The sequence below is a fragment of the Arachis hypogaea genome, chromosome 15 (assembly GCF_003086295.3).
Source record: "Arachis hypogaea cultivar Tifrunner chromosome 15, arahy.Tifrunner.gnm2.J5K5, whole genome shotgun sequence".
Classification (NCBI taxonomy): domain Eukaryota; kingdom Viridiplantae; phylum Streptophyta; class Magnoliopsida; order Fabales; family Fabaceae; genus Arachis; species Arachis hypogaea.
The window spans coordinates 75,622,372-75,631,717 of record NC_092050.1 but is presented as its reverse complement, the minus strand read 5'-3'; the positions used below and the strand labels follow the sequence as shown (position 1 = coordinate 75,631,717).

At 39.4% G+C, this 9,346-nt stretch overlaps 1 non-coding gene across 1 annotated transcript; it reads right to left on the bottom strand.

The window, feature by feature from the left end:
- Positions 1–7,062: 7,062 nt before the first annotated feature.
- On the bottom strand, positions 7,063–7,170 carry LOC112752652 (small nucleolar RNA R71). Its single transcript, XR_003177078.1, has one exon. It is a non-coding gene; the product is annotated as a small nucleolar RNA R71 (small nucleolar RNA).
- Positions 7,171–9,346: the final 2,176 nt, after the last annotated feature.

Here is a 9,346-nt window from a genome sequence, read left to right as displayed (position 1 = left end):
ATTGCTATCTTCAGCTGGTAGATCAACCGCTTGCTGCACGTTTTTTCTTCCGCTTCCATTTTTGCTTGATGTGCATCATTCATGAAAAACAAAAATATAACACCATAAGATGAGAAAACAAAAGCAAGGAAGCAAACATTGTTGGAATGAGGTACTAATCACTAGAATTGAGTGAGTGAATTAGTGTGACATTAATGACAAATAAGTGTGTGAATTCTAAATTGTGTGCGGTTTAGAACACACATTAGCATAAAAGCTATGTCACTAAAGAAGCATGCACTTTACTCATTCTAGTATGCTTGAGATGCTTTACATAAGCTTGTAAGGTAAAACAAGCATTAGGGAAGCATGAGAGCATTCAAGCTAAAAGCGTATGGATGCATATGATCATGGAATACAATGCATTGAAGTAAATGCACAACATCCATCAAGAGATTGCCTACTCGAGGAAAAGGATTGAAATTACATGTTGGCCAAATTATGCAATTCAAGAAGAGTTACAAGCTCGAAGGCAATTCTCATCACTTGGTATTCTTAAAAGGTAGGCATGAAAAACTCAAAATCAAGTAGCAAAATATAACCTCAACAATAGAATCCAACAAAGATTATAAACATAATGATGTTAAGATAACATCCCTTTTTAATACTCAGCAGCAATTAATGGTAAACAAGAATAAAAATCCAACACTTACAATGAAAAAGATAAAATAAAATGAAAACTAACTAAAACTAACTAATCAACTAACTAACTAACTAATTAGTTAACTAAAATAAATGGTTATCAATGGTTTTTGGGAGTGTTGGATGAGGGGTAGAAGAAGGGAAGAAGAAAGGAGAAGGAAAGAAATGGAAGGAGGAGAAGAAAAGAGATGAGTTGAAGGAAGGACATCCGCGCGTGCGCGCGGATGGCGCGCGTGCACGGATGGTGGTGCAATGGACACGACGCATATGCATACATGGCGCGTGCGCACAGATGCCTTATTTCGAGAGTGATGCGTACGCGTCATGTGCGCGTCTGCGCGAGTTGGTTTGTGTGAAAGGCACAATCGCAGCGTTCGCACAACTCTCGGGTTTTTGGCTTGGGGGTGGAATTTCTCAATCCACGTGTACGCGTACATAGCACGTTTGCGCGGATAGGCGAAAATTCTTGATGCATGCGTACGCGCACAGTGCGCGTACGCGCGGATGGTGCTCTGTTTTTCAAAATTTTTTTCTATGTTTCTGCACCAATCCAAGCGTTCCAAACCTCCAAACAGCTACCAAAACACCTTAAAACCTTATTTAACGTACTAAACTATCAATTATACTCAACAAATCAACCAAAAACATGAATTTAAACTAATTACCAATATGTACAAAAAGAGAAAATGAAAAGAAGTTACCATGGTGGGGTGTCTCCCACCTAGCACTTTTATTTATTGTCCTTAAGTTGGACTTATGGGGAGCTTCTTATCAAGGAGGCTTGTGCTTGAAGCTATCTTTGAACATCCACCAATTCTTGAATCTCCAATAAGCTCCATTCTTCAAAGTTAATATCTTCAAGCCTTGATGGAGTTCTGCACAAGCTATGAGCTCTGAAATTTGATTTTCCTTGTGCGATCCGGGATCCCACACTTTGTTTTGACACCCGTCCTTGAATTGGTCATCATTATTCCATCCGGGTGGCATGGCCTTGGAATTCTCAAAGAAGCTTCCAAATAACTTCCTAAACCTATGCAATTTGGTTCCACACCAACCATTGCTCTTGAATTTTGAGCTTGCAACCGTCATGAGCTTAGAATGACGTTTTCAACCACTACACAACTCTTTCCTACTCTTAACTCCACAAAGAGCTCTAAGTTGACCATCATTTTCAATCAAACCATATTCAAGTGAGAAAGTAAAGCTTAGGGATAAGAATTTTACCCACTTGAATGTTGTGTAGGATGATGACTTAGGAAGGGGTGGTCCCAATGATCTTGCAAGCTCCACTCCCTTATGCTCTTCCTTGACTATCTCTACCTCTTCGCAAGCTTCTTTAATTTCAACCTTTTCCCTTTTATCACTTGGCTTGGTGTCATCTTCAAGAACTTCGCTTTCTTGCTCAATGGGAGGTGATTTAATTTTAGATAGGAATTCATTGATGAATGAATCCATTTTTTGATCAACCTTTTCATATTCTTCAATCTTGATATACACCAATTCAACTTTTTCCCCTTGGTAGCTCTCTTCTGATTCACTCTCTTTCTCATTGCTCACCAAGGGTATGGGGGGTTGTGCACATTCTTCTATAATTTCAACTTCATGTCCAATGAGAGAGGATGTAATTATAGATAAAAATTCCTCCATGATTGAATCCATCTCTTGATAAACCTCTTTCAAGTCTCCAACTATGATATGCCTTGGAGGTTGCGCACCCTCCTCAACATCAATATCAAGCTTCTTGGAAGAGTGCTCCATGATGCTACATTCCCATGGACTTTCAACATCTCCTAAATCTTCAACCACTTCTTCCTTTTCTTCAATGATCATATGCTCCTCCAATTGTTCTAATACAAAATAGCATCCCTCATTTCCCACTGGAGTTTCCAATCTCTCCTTCATGCTATGCTCTTCAATTGATTCTTCACATGTGGCTACGGAAGAACCTTGAGTATTCAAGCATTGGTAGGCTAAAGTATGCACTACCTTGGTCAAGTTAGTCACAAACTCTAGGGTGTTCCTTTACATATCCGCTTGTCCTTGAAGTAGCAAGGTAAGAGACTCATCTATTAGGGCTTGGGGTGGGCAAGAGGGTTCATTATTTTGGAGAAAGGGTTCATAGTAGGAAGGTGATTCTTCATGGTAAGGGTATGGAGATGGTGTATATTGAGGTGGTTCATGGTAGTAATCTTGATAGGGTTATGGTGGTTCTAAAAGTTCTTGATCATAATGGTCATAAGAGTATGGTATGGGTGATTAGTCATATGATGGATATGGATCACAAAAAGGTGCTTGGTATGGAAAGGCTTGTGAGTATGGTTGGGGTTCATGTTGAGGATAAGAGTCATAGGCATATGATGGTTGTAATTGATTGTCATAAAAAGATTCACCATAGCCATTGAATTGACATGCATTAGGGTGGAAATTATACCTATACGTATCCGGAGGTTGTTGCCAATATGAGTGATCAATTCCTTGAGGCTCCTCCCATCTTTGTTGATTCCACCCATAATGAGTGTCATTATTGAAGTTCACATTTCCTACAACACAATTAGAACCAAACTCATAGACAAAGTGAGAATTCATGATAGCAAGAGAAAATGAAAACAAAATCAAATAAGAAGCAAGAAAATTGAATCCTAAAACAAGCAAGAACTAACAAAAAAGCAAAAGGAAAACATATTCACAATATTCACATATATATAATAACCAATAATACAACACCATTGCAAGTCCCCGGCAACGGCGCCATTTTGATGAGAGGACTTTTGACGGTTTAGAATTCACAAATGAAAGCTCGTTGCAATATAGTTTCTAAACCAACAATAGTCCTTTCATACAAAAATTTGGTTGTCACTAGTACAAACCCCTAAATTTACAAACCGAAGTATTGAAACCTCGGGTCGTTCTCCCTAGGAATTGCAATAAAGTGTTCTTGTTATTGTCTATGAAGTATGTTTGGGGTTTTTGAGATTTTAGACAAGAAATATAATTGGCAAAGAAAATAAACTAACAACTAACAAAACTCTTGGCAAGATATGAGAACTAGAAGTCCTATCCTAGTTATCCTCCTCAATTGTGACCACAAATTGTTCATTGCTATCACTTAGTTAACATCTACAATGGAGGAAAGTCAAGTGAATGAATTAACTTGATTCCACAAGTCCTAGCCAACTCCCAAGGGAAAGACCAGCTTTAGTGGTATCCAAATCAATTAGCAACTTCTAATTATCAATCAACAAAGGAATTAGATAACTCAAGCATCACTAATTACTCTACCTAGGCCAAGAGGAGCAAAATCTATACTAATAACTAGAAGAGGCATTTCATCAAACACATAAAAGGCAATAAAAGTAAACAACATGAATTGCAAGAATTAAAGAGATATCTAACTAGAATAGAAAGAGATCAACAATAGTAAAGGAAAACAATTATGAAACAACAAAGAACTTACCAATTGTATTGAAGAAGAAATGTAGATCTACAAAAGAAAGTTCATAAACTACAACTAACAATATAAAGGAATTACAAGAGGAGAAGAATTCTACAACTACAAGAGAACAATTAAGGAAAGAAAAAGGAAAAATTAGAAGAGAAGAGAAGAACTAGATCTAGATCTAAAACCTAATCCTAATTCTAGAGAGAAGTGAGAGCTTCTCTCTCTAGAAACTAATTCTAACTACTTCTAAAACTTAAACTATGAATAATAATCCAAGTATGTTAATTCTCCTTCAATTCTTGGCTTAAATAGCATCAGAAATGAGTTAGATTGGGCCCACAAGACTTCTAAAATCACTGGCCACGAGTTGCATTAAGTGAATCATGTGCACCCATCGGCGCATACATGTACCGTGCGCGTGCGTGCCTCTATCTGCGATGCAACTATGGCAAATCTTATATCATTTCGAAGCCCCATATGTTAGCTTTCCAACGCAACTAGAACCGCATCATTTAGACCTCCGTAGCTCAAGTTATGGTCGATTGAGTGCGAAGAGGTCGGCTTGACAGCTTTTGCGATCCTTTCATTTCTTCATGAGTTCTCCATTTCTACATGCTTTTTCTTCATCCCCTTGATCCAATCTTTGCCTCCTAAATCTGAAATCACTTAACAAATATATCAAGGCATCTAATGGAATCAAGGTGAATTACAATTAGCCAATTAAGAGCCTAGAAAGCATGTTTTCAAACTTAAGCATAAATTAGGAGACAATCATGAAACCATGCTATTTTATTGAATAAATATGGGTAAAAGGTGATAAAATCTCCCTAAAATCAATACAAAATAAACCCTAAATATGAGGTTTACCAGGCCCTGATAAGAAAATACCCACCAGAGATGTTCAGTGAGTGGGTGAAACTTCAAAACTTTTACGAAGGATTGACCATGAAATCAAGAAAAGCATTAGATTACTCCTCGAGAGGTTGACTCCAGATGATGAAAACTGCCTAAGAAGCACAAGATCTCATTGATATGGTGGCCAACAATCAATATTTTTACTTATCTTAGAGGCACCATGACACAAGTCCAAAGAGGGGAGTGATGGAACTTGAAGGAGTAAATGCAATCCTGACCCAAAACAAGCAGATACATCAACAAATTCAGCAACAAATGGAGATGATGGCCAAGAGAATTGATGGACTGCAACTTGCTGCAGTGAATACACAAAGCCAATCTCAAATCTCACATGGAGGGAATCAATCTGAAGAAGGTTTTGGGGTATTCAACTATGAGCAACAATGCCCTGAACAGGTGCAATACATGAACAACACTTCAAGTTTATTCCAACATGACTTCCATGGTGATGCATACAATCCATCTTGGAGGACTCATTCTAACTTGAGGTGGGATGAGCACCAGAAACAAGGACAAAGGGACTTCAACTCTAACAGCTTTTGCAACACCAACAAGCATAACCAACCCCCCTACTAACAACAACCATTACACACTACCACAAAATACATACACATCCAACCTCATCACACTTCACAAACTCCCCAAAACAACTTCTCCACACCACCATTTAATCCACAAAACAACCCCTATGATTTTTCAAACAACTTCCACCAACAACCATCACATCCCACACAGCCACATCCAGAAACTCAAAGGATCTCCAACTTAGAAATATTGATGGAGAAACTCATCAAAACTTAAGAGATGGCCAGACAAGATCAAGAAGCTTCAATTAGAAATCTTGAGAGACACATGGGATAAATGGCTAAACAAATTACAGAGATGGGTGAGAAGAAACCAAATGGATTTCCTAGTGTCACTGAAGACAACCCAAGAGACAAAGGAAAAGCTACAAAATGGGAGGAGTGCAAAGCACTCATAGTGGGAACTGAGAAGACAATGGAAAAAGAAGCCATCATTTAGGAGGAACACAACAGAGAAGTTCCACAAGAATAGACAGAGGAGAGAAGTGAAAAGGATCAGAAAACCAAGAATGCACAAATCTCAAAGGAAGACAAGAACATCCTTGAACCACAGCTGCAAGAGAAGAAGGAAGGGGTGAAGCCATATGTCCCCAAACTTCCATACCCTCAAAGGTTCAAGAAAGAAAACGAGGATAAGCAATACTCAAAATTTCTAGACATATTCAAGACACTCAGCATCAATATCCCTTTCTTAGAAGCACTTGAACAGATGCCATTATATGCCAAATTTATGAAAGAAGTGCTAACAAAGAAAATATCCTTGAAAGAAGGACAAATTGTTGAGATGACAATGGAGTGTAGTGCTATTCTCCAAAGAAGTTTACCAGAGAAGAAGGATGATCTTGGACGTTTTTATATACCTTGCACCATAGGAAATAAAACTATTGAGAAATCATTCTGTGACCTTGGTGCAAGCATAAACTTGATGCCTCTATTTCTCATGAGGAAACTTCATATTCTTGAGCTAAAATCCACTCGAATAGCTCTCCAAATGGCTGACAAATCCATTAAGCAAGCACTGGGAGTTGTGGAGAATGTGCTGGTAAAAGTGGGAAAATTCTTTCTCCCAGCTGACTTTGTCATCCTAGATATGGAAGAGGACCCTAACACTTCCATCATCCTGGGGAAGCCTTTCCTAGCTACGGGCAGAGCATTGATAGATGTTGAAAAAGGAGAATTGTTGCTAAGAGTGCATGATGAGCACCTAGCATTTTATGTCTTCAAGACCCTACACGAGCCCACTCAACTACATTCTTGCAGATATGTGATACTGTTAAGACTAATGGAGTAGATCCTGAAGTCTACAGGCTCATGCTTTTCCCATTTGCTGTAAGAGACAGAGCTAGAGTGTGGTTGGACTCTCAACCCAAAGATAGCCTGAACTCTTGGGATAAGCTGGTCACGGCTTTCTTAGCCAAGTTCTTTCCTTCTCAAAAGCTTAGTAAGCTTAGAGTGGATGTTCAAACCTTCAGACAAAAGGAAGGTGAATCCATCTATGAAGCTTGGGAGAGATACAAGCAACTGACCAAAAAGTGTCCTTCTGACATGCTTTCAGAATGGACCATCCTGGATATATTCTATGATGATCTGTCTGAATTAGCTAAGATGTCATTGGATACTTCTGCAGGTGGATCCATTCACCTAAAGAAAATGCCTACAGAAGCTCAAGAACTTATTGACATGGTTGCTAATAACCAGTTCATGTACACTTCTGAGAGGAATCCTGTGAGTAATGGGACGCCTCAGAAGAAGGGAGTTCTTGAAATTAATACTCTGAATGCCATATTGGCTCAGAATAAAATATTGACTCAGCAAGTCAATATGATTTCTCAGAGTCTGAATGGAATGCAAGCTGCATCCAACAGTACTCAAGAGGCATCTTCTGAAGAAGAAGCTTATGATCCTGAGAATCCTGCAATTGCAGAGGTGAATTACATGGTTGAACCATATGGAAATACCTATAATCCCTCATGGAGAAATCACCCAAATCTCTCATGGAAGGATCAACAAAAGCCTCAACAAGGCTTTAATAATGGTGGAAGAAACAGGTTTAGCAATAGCAAGCCTTTTCCATCATCCACTCAGCAACAGACAGAGAACTTTGAACAAAATACCTCTAATTTAGCAAACTTAGTCTCTGATCTATCTAAGGCCACTGTGAGTTTCATGAATGAAACAAGGTCTTCCATTAGAAATTTGGAAGCACAAGTGGGCCAGCTGAGTAAAAGAATCACTAAAACCCCTCCTAGTACTCTCCCAAGCAATACAGAAGAGAATCCAAAAGGGGAGTGCAAGGCCATTGATATAACCATCATGGCCGAATCCAAGAAGGAAGGGGAGGACATGAATCCCAAGGAGGAAGACCTCCTGGGACGTCCAGTGATCAATAAGGAGTTTCCCTTTGAGGAACCAAAGGACTCTGAGGCTCATCTAGAGACTATAGAGATTCCATTAAACCTCCTTACGCCCTTCATGAGCTCTGATGAGTATTCCTCTTCAGAAGAGAATGAGGATGTCACTGAAGAACAAGTCGCCAAGTTCCTTGGTGCAATCATGAAGCTGAATGCCAATCTATTTGGTAATGAGACTTGGGGAGATGAACCTCCCCTGTTCACCAATGAACTAAATGCATTGGATCAACTGAGATTGCCTCAGAAGAAACAGGATCCTGGAAAGTTCCTAATACCTTGTACCATAGGCACCATAACTTTTGAGAAGGCTCTATGTGACCTAGGGTCAGGAATAAACCTCATGCCACTCTCTATAATGGAGAAATTAGGCATCTTTAAGGTACAAGCTACTAAAATCTCATTAGAGATGGCAGACAATTCCAGAAAATAGGCTTATGGACAAGTAGAGGACATATTACTAAAGGTTGAAGGCCTTTACATCCCTACTGATTTCATAATCCTAGATACTGGAAAGGATGAGGATGAATCCATCATCCTTGGAAGACCCTTCCTAGCCACAGCAAGAGCTGTGATTGATGTTAACAGAGGTGAACTAGTCCTTCAATTGAATGAGGACTCCCTTGAGTTTAAAACTCAAGGACATCCTTCTGTAAACATGGAAAAGAGGCACAGTAAGCTTCTCTCAAAACAGAGTCAACCAGAGCCCCCACAGTCAAACTCTAAGTTTGGTGTTGGGAGGCCACAACCAAACTCTAAGTTTGGTGTTGAACTCTCATATCCAAACTCTAAGTTTGGTGTTGGGAAATCTCAACAATGCTCTAAACATCTGTGAGGCTCCATGAGAGCCCACTGTCAAGCTATTGACATTAAAGAAGCGCTTGTTGGGAGGCAACCCAATTTTTATTTAATTATATTTTTTATTAGTTATATGTCTTCATAGGTTCATGATCATGTGTAGTCACAAAAAGAACTGAAAAAATTGAAGAAAAATCAAAAACAGCATAAAAAACAGCACACCCTGGAGGAGGAGCTTACTGGCATTTAAACGCCAGTAAGAAGCATCTGGCTGGCATTCAACGCCAGAACAGAGCATGGATCTGGCGTTGAACGCCAGAAACAAGCAGCATCCTGGCGTTCATACGCCAGGAATGCACACTGAGGAAAGCTGGCGCTGAATGCTAGAAACAAGCATAGAACTGGCGTTCAACGCCAGAAACATGCTGCATCTGGGTGCTGAACGCCCAGAACAAGCATCAATTCGGCGTTTAAATGCTAGAATTGCATGCAAAGGCATTTTACATGCCTAATTGGTTCAG